The 18,911-nt window shown below is 38.1% G+C and overlaps 2 protein-coding genes across 6 annotated transcripts in view; one reads left to right on the top strand and one right to left on the bottom strand.

Moving 5' to 3' along the window:
• Window positions 1–18,911, top strand: part of macrod1 (mono-ADP ribosylhydrolase 1) — a 156,535-nt gene that overhangs the window by 36,338 nt on the left and 101,286 nt on the right. The gene's annotated exons all lie outside the window — the stretch shown is intronic.
• The window catches only part of flrt1b (fibronectin leucine rich transmembrane protein 1b), a 43,353-nt gene that overhangs the window by 6,549 nt on the left and 17,893 nt on the right, over window positions 1–18,911 (bottom strand). For both annotated transcript variants that reach the window (XM_011480039.4, XM_011480038.4), the window contains exon 2: window positions 1,100–2,125. The gene's annotated coding sequence lies outside the window, so the exon portion shown is untranslated. The remainder of the gene's footprint in view (window positions 1–1,099; window positions 2,126–18,911) is intronic.

Below are 18,911 nucleotides of genomic sequence, written 5' to 3' on the forward strand. Positions count from 1 at the left end.
GCAGGGGAGGCGAGCAGACAGATGGAGAGTTGGACAGTCAGGCAAAAGAGAGGGGAAATGAGTTTCTGGCAGCAAAGACCCACGTCGTTATCAGCTGAGGTTGTTGCAGAAAGAAGGGTTCTAAATGCCGTTCTATTTTCTGTCAAATAAGTTTAAAAATATCTGCATTTGGTTACCTGCACATGCTTGTGTTATGGGTCTGTGTGCATGTGTGAGATCAGTATCTACAGCAACCGGCTCCGGTCTCAGTTCTTCAGTATTTGATGTCAGTGTGAAAAAGAATGTGTGCCATGATATTCAGCATGGATAATGGATAGTGTGTTTTTTTGCTGCAGTGTGACCCTTTCCTCGCATTTCCTCCATCTGAAAGACAGAGAACTATTGGAAAGGAATAGATGCGCTCAAGAGAGGGTGTCAAGGTAGCAGCTGAGACCAGATTTGCAATGCTCTATGAATACCAACGAGCATATGTTTAAGAGCCACACCATCCCTGCTTCCGTCTCATAAATATCCTCTTGGCACAAGCCTATCTAAGTATTTTCGCCCACATGCCCAGGTTTCCAATTGACAAGTCCCTTTTAATGATGCTTAGATTTTTCTTTTCTTTCCTTTCTTGTTCAATTTCTCGTGTTTCCACCTGTCTCCTCTTAGTGCGTGTTTATCTTGTACACCATCTACCTCTCCTGTCCACCCACCCTCGTTCATGAACTTTCATTATATCCACTTCCAGGTTTGTTTACAGAAGTGCCTGCGCAGTCGTCCTCTCCACCCGTCTCTATCCCTTTCCTAATCCTCTTTATCGGTTCCTCTTCACTTGTCTGATGATTCCTACACACTGAGATTGGATCAATCAGATGTGGTTAAGTCTTACTGCTCATTCCTCTCCTCTTTTTTTTATTTTTTACACTTTCACACCCACCAGTTAAGGAGAAAAAAATGACAGACTAAACAACTTATTCAAAGTTGTATACAGGTTCGGAATCCGGAAAGTATTCAGAAAGAAGAAAAACAAAAAGAAAAGAAAAAATGAACTCGGGGACAAAGTGTGTATGCATAAAAGGTTTGATCGACCGAGTGTGATTGCCAAGGGGTTTCTAACCTGCTCAGTCTCTGCGCCCTTCACGTCCGCCGGAGCTTTATCTTTCTTGTATCTGGGATTTGTACTGGAGAGCCCGTGCGTGTGATTGAGAACGCTGTTTTGAATCTGTTTTTCACACAGTTTCTCCTTTTTTTTTTCTTTTTAAAATTGCTTAGAAGCGTAGACTCGTTCCTTTAGGCCGTCGTATCTTCCTTAGCTTGGGTGAATGATGATAAGGATGATGATAGCCTGTACTCCAGGGCTCTACAAAAAACGACACCAGCATGGCTCAAAGCCTCCTTGCATCCACATTTGTGTGTTGTGTGTGCGTATTTGCGTGCTGCTGCCAAACTCTCTTTTTCACTAGGGTAAGGGGCTTTTAGGCCTGCCAACTTAAGTCATCTTTAGTGAGTGTCCAGAGGCCTAATTCTGAAACACCCGCCTCCACACCCAAGTGCCACAGCTAGGCAGTCAGAAGATAGTTGAGAGCTCAGAGTCCTTCTTGGAAGTGAAAAACAATCCTGGATACTCATGCAAGCAGTGGGTCATGCAAAAATAGTACTGTGCCCTGCAAAATGTATCCAGGTAGTGGTTTTAATTCATGGGCAGTCGGGGGAGAAATAAAAGGTGCAAAATTTTCCACAATTTAGGAAATCCACCAAAGTTTTCTGATTTTTTCGTTCTTCTTCTTTAAAAGACAAATTTGCAGTTCTCACAACAAAAGTATCTGTTCAGGTTCAGATTGTAAAAAAAGAAATGGAGGTTTGCTCAGGCAAGAGTTTGTGAGTAGGATTCAAGGCAAGAGTTTCTCCCTCCTCTTGGTGTCAGCCCTAATCTCCTCTGTTAAATGTTTGATCAGCTCCTTTTCAGTTTGTACAAATCATTCTTGGAGGCAGCAAGGGTGGATGATGGTGGTTTGTACGCAGTCCACTCCAAGCAGCACCAGGATCTGTGTGTGAAGTCCTTCTGCAGGCTGGAAGAAATGAACCGCTTTGTCTTTTCCTCCTGCTCTGTTTGGTTTAGCAGGATAACTGGGAACAGACTACACTGGAAAGAGAAATCCAAAAAGAAGGGTTTTAGTTCATCTGGTTTGTAATACTTCAGTACATGGAAAGACAATGTCTATAATCGGGGTTAAATAATACAGAAATGAGCACTTGAAGCATCAAGCAATTTAAAAGACCTGCATAAGTATCATCTGTTTAATAAGTTTTGTTTTTAAACACTTCTTTCATATGGTTTTTTATTGCAAGGCAGTCATGTTGAAAAGTCTTGACGAGTCTTCATCCTATTTCACAACATGGCAAGGTCATATTTATGGTGCAGTTGCACCCACATAGTCCTCGCTCTCCTCTCTGATGGATCTGCTGAGCTGGAGCGCCCAAGTGGTGGAAAACTGGTTCACGAACAAATTTACCATGTTTACCAATGCAGCAATACAGATTAAAGGTCAGAGATATCCTGACATTTTAAATCTTTGTCTCATTAGTCATTTGTCTTGGTGAGCATTGCTCTGCCTGCCACCCTGGTTTCCTTTACCATTAAAATACATTATGGATAGCCTACTAAAGGATAAAATTAATAAAATGACTCTTGTAAGTAGATCACATGTATACACACACATATCTATGTACATATTAGAGATGCATAGTTCACTTTCTTCAGACTTCAGTTCAAACCTCAATTTTTGAGTCATAGTTTTGTTTAAAAAAACTTTTTTTTTTTACAAATGGCTTATAAGCAAATAACTTTTCAGTTGGCTTATATTAAGTGTAATAAATTAGAAGAATAAATAACAAATTCTTCTGAAATTTAGCACAACACGTGTTTGACACATTTAACGTAAGCATACTGGTTTACAGTAGAGATGCAATAATTCCCTTTCCTTACGATTCAGTTCTATAGTGTAACATACAGTTTGGTTTTAAACTGAGAATTGTGGCATCCCTTATGTATATATTTATATACACACTACAAAACACCCTAACCCACTATTTCAATCTGTACTTGAGACGCCCCAGGTGGGCTGAATATGTACTGTTTAGAAATCAATCAATGTAGGTTAGATACAACATAGGTTAGAAGACATGCTTTGAATTGACCAACAAAACATTATTTTTTGGCAAAAAGAGAGATGTAGAATCACAATTAACCTGTAGAGCCTGTTTTAGGACTGTGCATAAGGAGAACATACAAACTCCACACAGAAAAAACCCAGCTGGGATCCGAATCAGAGCCTTCTCACTGTGAGCAGAAAATACTAACCGCTAAACCGCTGTGCAGACCAGCTTTTAGAAACTTGGGAATCTGAATGAAACCAGGCACAAACGGTAACCAGTTCCTGTTTTTTTTAAAGGTAAATTCAGTTAATTGTTTTCAGAAAACATTGCAGCATTCAACAAAGGTGTCTGTAATTTCACTGACATGAGGTCACCTCTGTGTTTCAAACCAAAATATGACAGGACTTTGTATGCCTTTCTCATCAAGACAACCAAAAACATGCTGAACATTAAATGTCTTAAATTAGTCTTTTATTTTATGTTTTCCAGCTTTGGTTAAAAGGTGCTTAAGCGATGCTTAGTTTCACTCTTGGCACAACATGTAAAACTAAAAGGAGTAAACAATCATCCTCTCCAGAATGGTTATGCCTTTTAAATTAAGTATATTGTGAAAGTACTTCTTGAAGGTCATCATTGCAAATGCACAACATTACGCTCCCAGAGGACACAAACCTCCCATTAAGGCAACTCTATGTGTTATGTCAGTTTTTTCTTTTATGTCCGCAAAGCTTTGGAGGTTTCATTAACCATGAAGCACTAAGTGCATGAATCCTATGTGCAGAATCAAACCCCAAGTGAGCACTGGCTTTAGAAATATACGGTTTTCATCATTCACACAGAGACGGATTCATCAAAGCCATTAACGGCTCCGCTGTTCACTTTCGTCTATTCACTTCATCCCAGAGCAAGTACACAGCCGACTGGGAAATTATCATACAGTTTGCTTAAAAACAAATGGAGACAAATAAAGCTGTCCTCATTTTCCTTGGTAAAGGACACATGCTGAGGATAACTTTTTCAGCAGGCATCTGCCTTTACACTCCCATCAAGTACAACTAAAATGCTTTACCAGTACAACCTACACTCAGGAGGACTCTGTGTGTTACTGTGTGCCTTTCTGCTTCCTGCTTGGCATTATAACTTGGATCCACAGATGGTGTGGATCACTAGGCGTGTAGTCTAGAGAGGTAGTTAGGTGGTTGTTGTGGAGAGATAAATTGTCCTTTTCATTAAACGGTTCCAGACTGACCCGCTCTTTGTGGCTTGTAAACTGCTTTATATGTGCAGAAAGCGGTTGTGAAGCGTAATGAAAATTGCTGGATGAGGGTCAGAATGTCAAACAGACTCAGTGTTTGTCAGCCGTGTTGACGTGAGGTAAAGGTCTACACAAGGGCAGCGTTGATATGAAGAAATGTCTGTGGTCGTGGGTTTCATGATGTAGAGTAAAAGAAATACATGGATTTGATAATATCACATTAGTGAAATATTTTTAAAAAATACAAAAAAGGCTTTAAAATAAAATTAATTCATGAGTTTAATAAATTGAGGAAAGATTTGTTTAATTCAGTAGTTTTTTTGAAACCCAGCCTTAAAAAATACCCATTTTGCGCACCAACGAGGAGCAAAGATTTATTTTTTTACTAGATTTTTCCTTTTTTAATGTATAGCTATACTTAGTATTACCATAGTTTGTGAACCTGGCATTTTTAATTGAGTATTTTAAAACAGCAAAAAGGCCATTATGGGCCAAAAAAGTAACTTTTCTTGTGGTTAAGGATTTCGTAATAAGTTTTCAAAGTCTGCAAAAAGTTGGACTTTCAGCAGTTTTATATTTGAGTGAAAACCATTAAAAATCCTTTAAAAAATTTTGATTTTGGCTTTGTGGAACAACAGATTTTGACTAGATGGAAACTGGCAAGAAAATGCGGAATTCCACTTTGTCATTCTTGTATTTTTTTTATTTAATTTTTTTCTAAAAGCAAAGACTGTAAAGCCGGAGTTTTAAACACAACATCTATATTTTATTACACACTGGATGCACCATGTAAAGGTGGCATTAAGGCTGAACCTAGTGACATTTGTCTTTCAGAAAATGTCTTATTTGTTTTAGAAAGACGAGGCAAAACCACATTTTGCATCTAATCAACTGTCAAGCCTGCAGTTCATAGCTGTCACAAAGAAAAATTGATTGCTTTAAGATGAAAAACAAACAAACATTAAATATGGCCACCAAACTAGTCTTATAAAAAATACCATGTTGGGATTATCATTGCTTTAAGATGTGCTGGTGGCTTTTGAATACACGATTTAAAAAAAATGTTTCAATTATTTTTTTAAATCCTAAATGTAAAGATGAGGTGCTAGTGTTTCCCCCTTCAACAGGAAAGTATTTTTTTACAAAATGTCTCCCAACTGTTCGTGCAAATGTCATAAATTCTTGTTGGGCGCAGGTAAATTGTCTGCACCGAACAAGAAGTGACTGCCGAACATCAGCTGCATTTTCATGGCTCACTGACATTTCCCATGAGATGTTGATGTGTGCACTTCTATCCGTGTGATGTCGAGGCTGTCCTTCAAACTTTTTGGAATGGGTTGTCAGAGGCTTAGCTGACGGAAGTGAGATGAAGACGAGGAGACAGTCAAATTATGGCGCTTGTATTGGAGCAGATCTGCTATGTGGAAGAGACTTTATGACAGTGTGAAGATTTTTCAGGGTTAGAAAAAGCTCCACACAGTTTAATAATTGAATGTTTGTGAAATTTTCGAAGGAAATATCACCACTTCTAATTTACAAAAAAATATGTACAATTTAAAAGGTAGAAAGCATAGCTGTATGAATGCATCTTGACATGGACCCATCTGTCTGTCACAGGAATTAGAAAGCTCCTGTAGGTTTTAGACTTGAACCTTTGCCACATGCATGTCAACGTCAAGGCCACATAAATGTAATTTAAATAGCCATCAATCATTTTAATATTATTTCAAAATATATGCAAACAAAGGTTTTCTTTTGAAATCAGTCTTGTCACAGGACAATTTTATAGCAGGTAATAAAATAGTTGTCTATTCAATAAAATATTTGTTTAATTAAAGAGAAAACATTTTTTAGAAATGTATTTATTTAAGGTCTGTATGAAGGAGTATTTGGACCACCACAAAGAAAAGATAAATTATTATATAAAAATAAAATGATTTAAAATGAGAAAAAAATTAAAATGATAAAGAATAAAGTTGTAAAATGATGAGAAAAAGATGTTTTCCATTTATATCTTTTACATAAATAAATGAAAAAGACATTATACTTGTACAATTTGTACTTTTGTCTTGTAATTTTACTTTATTCCTATTGAAATGACAACTTTTCAAGCATAATATTACAACTTTTTTTCGTAAAATTTTGACTTCCTTTATTATAATGTTACAACTTTGTTCTTGTTAAATTACGACCTTTTTCGTCTTTATACTTGTAAATTTATTTTCATGTTGGTCCTAATACTCCGTACCGTTTTTGTTTATTGTAAAAGAACTGCATTAATAGAGCTTTTTCAAAACGAACATGATTTTTAATGACTTTTAAAATTTGATTTGTTGATTGATAAAGGGACAAAAATGAAGAATAAGTTTTATTTTTAAAGTTTCACAAATTTATGCATACATATTCTGTGTTATTTATCAATATTACCCTTTCAAATTTTACAAAATCCTATTGCAATTTAATTTTCTCTTATCATTTTGCAACACAAGAAATAACAACTTTTTATTTAGTTTTGTCAAACTAGTGAAAAGGAGGATTAAAAGTAGAAATAAAAAGAGCAGCTTTCCTCTGTTGACCCATTTAATGATCTGGTCAAAAACATTGCTGCATGACCCCATCACCATGTGTTTTTTTGCTGCACGTTTTTTTAAATGCACAATACAGACACAGAGAGCATCTCACTCCTCAGGCGGACAGAATTCACTCTGCTTTTGTGAGCTTCGTCTCTGTCAAGTGTGTAGCCTAAAACCATTCCACAGCATGTGACTTTCACTGTGGCTACGCACAGATGCACACACTGCCTTACTTCTCTCTGTCATGTCCTAATAGTGAGGAAACATTTGAATTATTTTCCTTTGTTGGATAAATCACGGAACAGATGGTCAGGAATAATGCAAAAACTGAAAATGGTAAAGAGAAAAAAAACGAAGAATTAGTTACATGAATGCCATTTTTGTGTTACTAGACATAGGCAGGCTAAAGTGACATCAAAACTAATAAAAAAATATGCAGATGTGTAAATATGAACATAAGTGAACCACGTTCCTACACAAATCCAGATGGCAGGAACATATGCAGCGAAATATGGCCGAAGCATTCAAAACGTGTTGTTAGCTGCCACCTCGTGTGCTTTACATATGGAGATTGTAGAGGGTGATAGTGAGTTGTTTTTGCTGGCACACACCTTCATTTTTACACAAGAAAGAAAGAAAAATGTTTGAAAAAACAAAAAAACAAATGTTAATTTTCCAAATGACATTTAGTTGCATTATCACATGTTTGGCATGTTTTTCTTTTTTTTTTTTGGTACATCTGATCTCTCTTTCAAAAGCCTGACCATAATAATTTGGAACAAGAGAAGGGACAGTTGTGATGCTTGGCAGTGTGCTCTCTCTGTGCAGAGTACCTAGAGAATACAGTAGGAAGGGATGGAGCTGGAGCCATGAATAGTTGCGGGGCTGGGGAGCAAAGCCTGAGCACTTTGCAATCATGTGGCTGCCTAACCCCAGTGTTAGCGAGGCTGATGAGCGTGCGTCCCTGCTGACACACACACACTCTCCCCATCCATTCCTCTGAATATTAATATGGAGGAGAGAATTCCTCAGAGCCCCATTGTTAGACGCCGTATTGTTCTCCGCTGGCCTCATCCTCGGAGCGCGCGCTTGTGTGTTCAGTATTAATGCCCAACTTGGTGTCTACATCATGCGCTTATGCATATTATGCCCATGTTTTCATTGCATGTGTGCGCCGATGGCAGCTGAGCAGCAGTTAAAGTGGAATCGAAGGAGGTGAGGGGTGTGTTTGTGGCCCCCCCCTCGGCCCATAAAAACAACTGGCCTGAGAACACTTGAAGCAGCCATCAGGGTCCAACGCTGGCTATTATTTCACCTCGAGGCACTATCTGTAAAATGAACACTCTCATTAAAAAGTGTGCACACGTGTATGAATTTTGAATGTGTCTGCACATTTACACCAGCAAAAGTCAATTTAGTTGCACAACAAATAAATGGCAACACACATGGTTGTCTCTCAATCAAAGAGTAATGTGCTGTTTATGATGTTTGACTGCGGCTGTGCGCTTATGCTTGTGTTTTCACTCGTTTTATTGTGTGCAAGCACATCTGTGTGTGTATGTGTGTGCACATTTTCCTTCCCAATGTGTGTGTATCTGTTTGGATTTATGTGTGTGTCACTGTTTAACTACCCCGCACACGTAACCTCCCCATCTCTGCCTCCCTGTTTCTCATTTACGGAGCCAGCGCCAGAGAGGAGGAGTGTGGGGAAACGAGAAAATAAGTGATAGGAGGGAAGGAGTAATAGAAAGAGAGATGGTGAAATGGTGGTGAACAGGGACGGAGGGGAGTGGTGGTGGTGGGGAGAGTTGTACAGGAAAGATGAAGAGAGGATGGAGTAAAGGGGAAAGAGGGAAGAGAAGCGAGGGAGATAAAGAAGTGGGAAGGGGGGCTGGAGAGGAGGAGGCAGCAGATTTATGAAGCCATTGGAATGTAATTTGGAGGCAGAAATTACTGTCAGCCTTAGCAAGGTTTAAAGTCAGTGAAGCCTGCATCCATGGCCTTCCTCTGTGTTTGTTAGTATGGCAACTATCACAGACAGATGGATAGCAAATGTGATGCAGAATAATACCTCGCTAGCTCTGCAGTCTTGTCATACACACTGCGTTCTGTGTGCCCATTTTCACCAACGCCCCCATGCATGAGTGACATGACTATGTGGCATTAGAACATCGGGCAGCATTCACATTTAACAGCTCATATTTCATCTCTGCATGAAGACACACACACACACACACACGTTGTGCAGCCCTCACATACAGACTCTGAATTCTTGTCAGGCTTTGAAGGCCACGACTCCGGCAGAATAAGTCGAGGGTGTCGGCGTGGACAGAGAGACGACCAGGGCGAGAGAGAACAAGGAGAGAGAGTGTCAAGGATAGACGGAGAGAAAAGGTAGAGGGAAAATGGAAAAGAGAGAGTGCGAGACTGTAAGAGCGGCTAAAAAGAGGAGACGGGGATGTGACTGGCTTTCTAATACGCCAGCACACAGCTTCCATTCAGCCTGAGAGAGAGGAGAGGCAACGAGATCAGGGAAGCGACAAAGTAGGGATAATCAGCAAAGATCTAGAGAAGTAAAAGCTCCGTACGTTGTGTTTTCCCTGATCTAGCATCATTTTGACTTTGCTGCAATGCACGCACCGAGAGTTCTTCCTAGCTCTGTTTGGGATCAGGAAACATAAAGTGCCAGTGGTCTGTTTTGAACTCAACTCTAAGGACAGAATTAATTGTGTTTTCCCTCTTTTCACTGCTTTCTGATCTTTTAAACACATTAAACATTTTAATTAAGCAAAAAACAAACAAACAAAAGCATGAAAGTATTGTTTGTCTGATAGCATCTTTCTCTATTAAAACGTTGAATTGTTGACGTTAGTGGTTCTATTTAAAGTTACACCCCAATCTGATCTATTTGTAAAAGTGTTCCCATCGGTTTTATAATTAGGATTATGCAGTTTTTAGCTAAAATCAAAAAATGTGTGTTGTTTTCTAGGACAAAGTCTCTGCAGAGTCAGAGCACGGTAGTTCATTACCAATTTGCTTCTGAGTTGTTGGCAGGTTTGTTGTAATGCCGCATTCTCACCGACCGCAATTCGCGCATCAAATTCACTTCTGCCTCTGGCTGGACGTGGGGCGAATTCGCTGCTTGACACTTGTCCAAAAATATGTACCTAAACTACACCCCCTCGACGCGTATGAGAGAAGCCACCGCCAAATTTTGTTTATAGCCTGCTCGCTACATGGAAGCATTAACTGTATATCTCATTTACAATGCATAGAAGACACAGATGATGCTGAGAGATGGGGTTTCTTTATTTTTTAAGAGTTCCACAGAAGCATTGATAGAGACGTCTCCATGTCTGGGTTCATGAAATCGTTCAGAGACTCTCCCAGTAGAGTGAGCTTCACCATCTACAGTGTGTCCTCCATCAAGCTGTAGCACTTAGTGTTATGTTTTTATAGGAAAAGTCCTATATAAATAAAGTTTGATTTGATAATGAGAAAAATGCTTTAATACCATGTTGAAAACACAAAAATATTTTCATTGTGTTTTTGGTGTTTTTAAACCAGCTATAAATAAAAGAAATTGTGTGTAAATTAGGTCAAACAAACAACAAAGAAGTGTAAGGTTTCAAATATCCTTAGGACAGACTGGATATGCAAATGAAGGGCCTTGTGTTGCCTCTGTGCTGTCGTCGCACAAGTTGTTTTTACTTATCTTTCACAAGTTACACACCTGGCTACTTTGTGACTGAGCACCAACAGATAAGTCTAACCACCACTGTGTTGTATTCAGATAAATTACAAATGTGTTGTTAACACGGTACAAACAAGACTACACTTATGACTGGGTCCATTACTGCCAATTTTCCTGATTAGATTAAAGATTCATGATGTGGTGAACCAGTTTATTTCAAAATCTGTTAAATTTGTGACCGTCTCTTCCAAAACCAATTTTTTACTTGGTTGATAATGAAAGTTTGGACATACTTGTACTTGTGATAGAAAAATTGTTGTTTTCCAATGCGAAAAACCATAAATGGTATCTGAAGAGAATCCTAAACAAAATCTGTTTTACCAAAGGTTGTTAAACCCAGATTGTTCACTGGCAACAAAATCCAGATTTAGAATCAACCTTCAAATTAAAACTGCTTGGTAATACATTTGATAAATTGTAATGTGCAGGAAAAATAAATAAATTATAGCATTATGTCCTTTGAGTGTACTGCACATCAAAAGTAATTAATGATTAACCGTATTTTCCTCATTATAAGGGGCACTTAAAAGCTTTATTTTTCAGTAAAAGACCGTGGGTCGTCTAATCCGGAATGCCTTATAAATGGATGATTTCTGGTTGTGTTTACTGATGTTGTTTTAAGTTTTTTTTATGTGTTACTAACAAGGTTGGGAGTCAGCATAGTCACATTGTTTTAGTACCATCAGTCTGTTTGACACAAGGTTGGGAGATATTGTTATCATTATCAAATGGAGCTATACGTGTAGCGTGTTAGTTCAAGAGTTATTGTGAACATAGTTAATAAAGTCTGACTGACTGATGGACTTATCTCTGACTCTTTTGTCTTGCTTAATGCTCCTCATATACAGTACAGACCAAAAGTTTGGACATACTTTCCCATTCATTTGAATGAGAAGGTGTGTCCAAACTTTTGGTCTGTACTGTATACTAAAGAAATACTTAAGTAGACCATTCATTGACAATGCGCCTTATAATTCAGTGCATCCCATAGTGCGAAATATATGGAAATCTACTCTAGAAGTGATCTCATATCGAAAAATTCTGATCGTGACGTATATTTCACAATACAATTTTGGTGTACGATTTTCTTTTGAATACATGACAATATAAAACCCTCCCAAAGCCTATCTAGCATCCTAAAGCATACGCTTAACCAAAACAACCTTTGGATGCCTTTTGAGATTAAGTGGGAAAAGGGAAGTTAGATGTTAAGCCAAAGGGCTAAATGTTTGTCTGGGATATGAATCCCTGACAAACCAATTAGCAGAAAGGCTCCTAAGCCCAAAGAATTACAGCCACCTACTAGAGTGAACAAGTTGGTAAAGCATCACGCCATGTTCTTGGCTGTTTTGTTGTTGTTGCAGGGGCTAAAAAAGTGTTACAGCCTTTTCTGTTACAAATGAATGGGATTTTCATCTTCTAACATGGCTGATAACACTAAAACATACCACCTTTATCTTTAAAAGCACTGACATTAGCCTACAGTCCTTTAAGAAATACGCATCAACACAGCTCCAAAAAACTGGGTTTTCCATAAAGGTTACACACTTTTCCTTTGATTTTGTAATGACCCAGAATCTTTTAAATCCATTTTTTCTTTTCTTACAGTCTGTTCTTTGTTCTTTCCAGCCATTGACAATGACAGCAACATCATTATGCACTGTGACAACACGGCATCCCACCCCCTTCACACAATCTCTGCCTCCATCTCTCCCCGCATTGAGGACCTATCACACAGAACAGTGTGGAGATCAATTATCTCTGAATTTGCTTACAGAGAAGGCTGACTCCTCCAGGATGCTGCAATGTGCTTCTTTAATTTCAGTTTTCTGCCATTCATTATTCTTTCTTTGCAGATTTTTTTTGTTCCCGTTGCTACTTTTCTTTGTACCACTTGTAGTCTTTGATAAAAATCAATTTGTCCCCTTCTCTTTTATACATAAAAAAACGCCACCTTAACATATTCTTATTCTTTTCTCTTCGTTTTTGAAAAATCTTTAATCATCTGCTTTATGTTTTGTGTGAGTTGGTGTCAAAAGTGTCCTTGTTTTTTTAAGGTTTGCCTTGTTGAAATGTTTCGAATGTGCAGGAAAAAATTTTTTTCATCACAATTTAAGGGATTGCTGTATGTAGTTCTTTTCAACTTTAGCATTAAAACTATTTTCGATTATTTTCTTGTATGGTGGTATTTACTTACCTCAGTTTAGATCATTACAAATCTGTAAGACAATTATGGATCTTCCTTGAACTGTATCTCTCAGCCAATAATTTACAGCTTCACAAAGCATGGAGAGAGCAGGTGTTCTGCATATGTACATCACAACAGACAACAGTGTCCCGACATCAACACATTTGTTATTCTGTTAAAGCAGTTGTTTGCTTTATTTCTCAGGGATTCATTAACATGTTATGGTTATGTGCTGCTCCCCAGCAGGCTTACAGGATTCTCAGGTGAATCAAAAAAAAAAAAAACTTCTCAAACACTTCCACAAATACATTGCTAATTTTTAAATTAATTATTAAGCTTTAAGGTACGGAGTACCTTTTGTAGAAGAGAAATCTGGTACGTGTACATTTTCTGATGTCATCTGGATTCTACACAGACCAAAAGACATACCAGTACGATGATGTGTATGAATCAAATTCCGATCTCCTCAACTGGATCTAGCTACGTTGATATTCTATCAATTCCCCTGGTGTGTGTTAAAGCAGAGAATGCCAATGCAATAACTAAAATATGTTTGTTTTTGGATCCTGGAAGCACTAGCACATTTTGAACTATGGCTATGATAGGACAGTTGAACCTTTCTGCGAAAGAAAATGAATTTGTTTTAAGCACTACGAACTCAGATAAACAACTAAAAGTATATGTTTTAAGTGACTTGAAAGTTTGTGGTCTTCATTGATCACAAACATATTTTCGCTTTTCAAATTTTTACATTCAAACCAAGACTCCAGCTGATGCAAAAAAAAAAAATCCTCCCTAAAAGGACATTGATTCCAGAAACTGTCCCTAATTGGGTCTGACAAAAGAACAAACTTAGTTTGATCTGAGAATGAGCCACAAACATCTTTTCAACAGATTAATCAAATAAAAATGTGAAATATATTTGCTGACAAGGTGTTAAAATAATTTTTAATCACCACCATTGGACCCCAGTTTGATGGATTTTTGGTGGATTGGTCTAAATGTTGTAAAATCAGCAGTTCAAGATCAAACAGTGGATAATAAATGTCTACAAATGCTTCTCTTTGACACTGAAGCAATATTGAACACCAGACCAATAACTACAGCAGTGAATGATCCAAATGACTTGGAGGCCCTCACACCAAATCATCTGCTAGTATTGAGGAAAAAAAAAAGTCTTCCTCCCGGCCTGTTTAATAAAGAAAGCTGTTACACACAAAGAGGTTTGAAAAAAAACTCAGTATCTGGCAAATCATTTTTGGATAAGGTGGTCAAAAGATTTGAAATCAACATGGCCGGACCTAATAAACTGTAAATATGATAACAGTATTATTAAGTACAAATATATTTTACTTGCAAAATGAATAATTGTATGGAAATATGTGTCAATATGTGCAATACCATCTCATCATGTGCAATACATTATGTGCAATATATCTCTGCATTCATGGGCACAGCAGGATTTTTTGTGTTTGTTATAACTACCTCTCTGCAGAAATTTCTATTGTACATTTGTTCTTTTGTAGATTGTACTTCGTATATTGTGCTCTTCATTTTGTGAAATTATTTTATTTTATTATTATATTATTGTGCGAGTTTACTTTTCTCTTGCATGTTTGCACTGAATGGTGAGCGGCTTTAATTTCACTGCATGTGTGTGTGATGCGAATTGTACATGTGTACAGTGACAATAAAGGCATTCTATTCTATTCTATTTAAATAGGGGCTGCAGTTCATCTGTACTGTCAGCGGTCTACAATAAAGGGTGAGTTGTTGGACCATCAGGTCAAAGAGCAGGTTGAGGACATACATGTCTATACTCACATCTAAGGACTGCTAATGACCCACTCTGACAAAAATCATGCTTTTGGTGTTGTTAGCAGCATGTTCTTTTGGCATTTTCTTCGTGATGTAGGCCATATATAAAGAAATTAATGTTAAAATTTCATTTTTGAGCATTTCTGTATTCAAATTATTGTAAATCAGGAGCAGATAAAAAAATGGTGTTGGGAAAAGCATGTAGGTGTAACGTAGAAGCTGTCACGGCAAGCCACAAGCGCCCTGCCCTGCTCCATTCTGATACTTCCACTTGTTGACATATAGATCCATGTACGTCTTCATTTTCCTCGTTCGAGCTGGTATCTGGCTCAAAACTGTACGGCTGGACTGCTAAAGTTAGACAAGCAGTGTTAGGGGCTGTAAGCTAGTGAGAGAGTGAAAACAGTTGAATGTCGGGAGGTATGAGCAGGCTGACTCTGCTCACAACTCAGAGTCGAATTTCTAATGAACTCCTGCTGCTCTGCGGAAAATGATGCCCTACAAAATGACACAGTTTTTTTATTTTGGCTAAAAATGGCACAATGGTGATTAAAAGACCACTAGGAACGGTTTAAAAATAGATCAAAGGATGATCGGAGTGGAGCTTTAAGAACAACAAATTAGCTGATCACACTTGTTTGTGGAAGGAATCAGGAGTTCTTGCTGAAAACCAGTAATTTAAACTCAAAATTATTCAGTAAAGAATCAAAGCAGGAACCTTTAACTGTAAAGCAATTTTGTTGACCTCAGTTAGTCTTTGTGTTTAGGTTCTTTTGGTACATTAAGCTCATTTCTGACCTTGGATTGTTGATCAGTAATTGCTTAAGGTTTAAAGAGCCCAGCTTTTCAAAGTAAATGTTGGTCCTGCTCTTTTGAGCAGAGAATGATGCCCCAGCATGAGAATCAGTAAAACGTTTTACACCAAATCCCTGTTTTGTATGTGTGGGTGGGGGTGTTTCTTGCTGTGTTTCCCTTTTTCCCCCTCTCTTTTTATTCTCTCTTCTTCTCCTCGGTTAAGTTGGGATCAACCTTCAGCAGTGATGAGCCCCTGAGAGGCACGCAGAGCAGATGTGGAATTTCAATAGAACGGCCTTAAAACCTATTGTCAGAGGGGGAGAGGCGAAATGAAAAAGGAGTGAAAAGAAGAGGCTGAAGAAGGAAGATGGATGGAGGGGAGTGTAGATGGAGGTGCATGGGGAGACAAAGTGGTCAGTGGAGATTTTTGCCCTGAAGGAAACCAGTCCCCACAGAGGCAATGAGCGGCACAGGCAAAAAAGCACAAGACAGTGAGAAAGGGGATGTGGGGTTGTAAAGAACCAAATAATGAAAGAAAAATGGTTGCCAAAAGAGTGAAACTGCAAGGGGTGGGTAAAGCTAGTATATGCATGGATGTGCAAAGAAACTCAACACCTGGAGTGTTTTGCATAAATATGGTGCTGGTCAAAATGCTGGCGGCTTCTTTTTCAGCACAGCGGCTAACAATTAAAATTGTCAGGCCACATACTGTGACATGGAGAGACAGCAGAAATTTCACTGAATTGCTGGCAAAATAAAGTGTATTTTTCTCTGTGGAGCTGTCCAGGGTCCTCGGCCTTGTGTGCTGACTGTCTGCGTAAGAGCTTCACCTGCTCATTTTATTAACAGCTAGGAGATAATTAAAAGAAAACATAATCCATATTTGAGGTTAATAGCAAAGAATACCATTATTTTGTCTGCTGGGCGAAAAGAACATTTTTTAATTATAACTCAAATGCTTTAGTGGTAAAGCATAAAGAGCCTTCAGCCACCAATGACCATTTGAAACTGAAAAACCAGTGAAAGAAGCTCTCAGATAAAAGCTGTGCGGAAAGTTGGCGGCTCTTTAATGCAAGGTGGAGCAGCTTTCGTTGCACATTTTACAGACTGAAACCCTTGAAGATGTGAATAAATTGTTCCCTCACCATACTAAAACTCTGACATGAATCCAAACCAGATCTGGTGGTTTTGTTAACTGTGGAGCTTTGGTCAGATCAGCAGCGGAAGAAGATATGATGAGCTGTGTGTGAATGCAACAAAAACAGCTCTAAAATTGATTCTGTATTCTATCAGTGCATGAGGAATATATCAATGTATCAGCCAGAGCACACAGACACACAAAAAAATCTACAGATCCATCTGATTCAATATATTACGCACTACAAAGTACAATCATATAGTCCTTTCGCTCAGCACAACACACATTTCAGCAGGCAGCCCAGCATGCATACACAACATCTCTTGACAGTATGTGGATAAATAATCCCATTAAATATGATTGAAGGTTTTTATAGCTGTCTCTCTCCATTTTTCCCCTCTGTCTGTGGCTCAGAGTGGAGTACACACAGAAAGTACTCGCAGACAGATAATTTACGAGTCGGACACCTTTACACAACACAAAAGTCCAGCAGACGGTACTCTTAGATAAGTAATGATTACTTTCGCTAGGTTGAGCTTTGCACTGCATTTGGTGGGGGGGTCTTTGTTCAGGTTACAGATGACAGTCAAAACAAGTCAGAGCCAATAAGACGTGAAGTACATGCAGCTTCCTAGCAGGAGGCCTAACCCTAAATCCATTTGACAAGGATTCTAATACTTTGCATTGTTGCTTTATGTTTCTAGAATACCAAAGAAAACGGTGTGTGCACAGATTTTAAATAAAGAGAGAATCAATTAGTGTGAAATACGGCGTTTCTAAGCAAAGAGGCAGAGCTAAAGGTAAAAGTCTGTCATTGGTCTGTTGCTGTTTACCTTTGTTTCTCATTAGCTTCTGAAAATAACTGTCAAATCTTACTTATCATCATAATTGATAAATCCTGTGAGCCTTTAAGATCTTATCTTTCAGATGTATTTAATACATCAGCTCAAACATTTTCCTCTATTTGTCTTTGCAATCATGCACCACCTTGTCTTGCCTTATAAGGTGTTGCTTTGTTTGAGCATCCATCCATTTTCTAAACCGGCTTTATTCCTGTTTGGCGTCACGGGGCTGCTGGAGCCCTTCCCAGCTCCTGAAGAGCAAAGGCCGGGCACAACCTGGACAGTCCTTTGCAGGGCTGCACAGAGACAAATAGACGCTCACATTCACACCTAAGCGACTAGTTAGAATCACCAATTAACCCATGAAGCATGTGTTTTTGGACTGTGGGAGGAAGCTGAAATGCCCGGAGGATACCCCTGCATGAATGAGGAGAACATGTAAACTCCACAAAGAAACGACCCAGCTGAGTTTTAAACTAGTGAAGCGAGATTGCTAACCACTACACCACCATGCAGCCCAGATTAATAAACAAAGCTAAATAATTTCCGTATGCACATTGCCTTTTTATTATCTTTTGGGATATATAGTGGGGTATATGGTTTCTTTGTAGCATTAGTCCAACCTCATTACACTTAATTATCTTAAAGTTAAATCCAAATGTGCTTTGGGTGTACATAAACATTTAACCTCATGGATTTTTTTTTTGTTCTGTGCTCAGCTGGCAAAAAAAAAAAAAAATTGGATTCAGATTCATATGAGAAAAAGAGAATCTATCAAAATTAAAGGTTTGGAATTAAAAAAAAAATTAAACTGATTTTGAACACCTACTGTTTGCAATAAAGCCTCCAGCAGTGGTTCACAGTTGGTGCTCATCCTAGAATTTCAAATGAAACTTTCAAAACATAAAATCCACATTTCTCCTGAAATCATCAGAAGAGACTGCAGCAGCACATTTTATTGCAATGCAACTAATTAAAATAATTAATGACAGGCACTGTGCAGTTATATAAACTTAGTTTTTTTTATTTTTACCAAAATGATTGAACCAACATTAGTTTTCTCATTAATACGGGACATCCAGGTTCCTGACTGTAAACAATAAACCTGAATCACTGTAAGTGTTGTTGTTTTTTCTCCAATATTTTATCTAATCACATCACATTACCGGGGGGAAATTGTTTTTAAATTAAATGATGCACCTTTGTCCCTGAATTTATAATTAAGTTTAGACTTAGTGATGATCATGAAAGTAATGATGTAAGTCAGTATCTGACAGTTAGTGCAGTAAAAAACACTTTCATTTGTTGGTTAGTCATTTCTCTAATTTCTTTAGAGGCTCAAATATTTTATTGCAAAAAGATTAAAAGAATTAAACTGGCCTGAAATAAATTATTCCTTTAGATGAGAGG

Source organism: Oryzias latipes, chromosome 10, assembly GCF_053564925.1.
Source record: "Oryzias latipes strain Hd-rR chromosome 10, Olatipes_Hd-rR_3.1".
Classification (NCBI taxonomy): Eukaryota; Metazoa; Chordata; class Actinopteri; order Beloniformes; family Adrianichthyidae; genus Oryzias; species Oryzias latipes.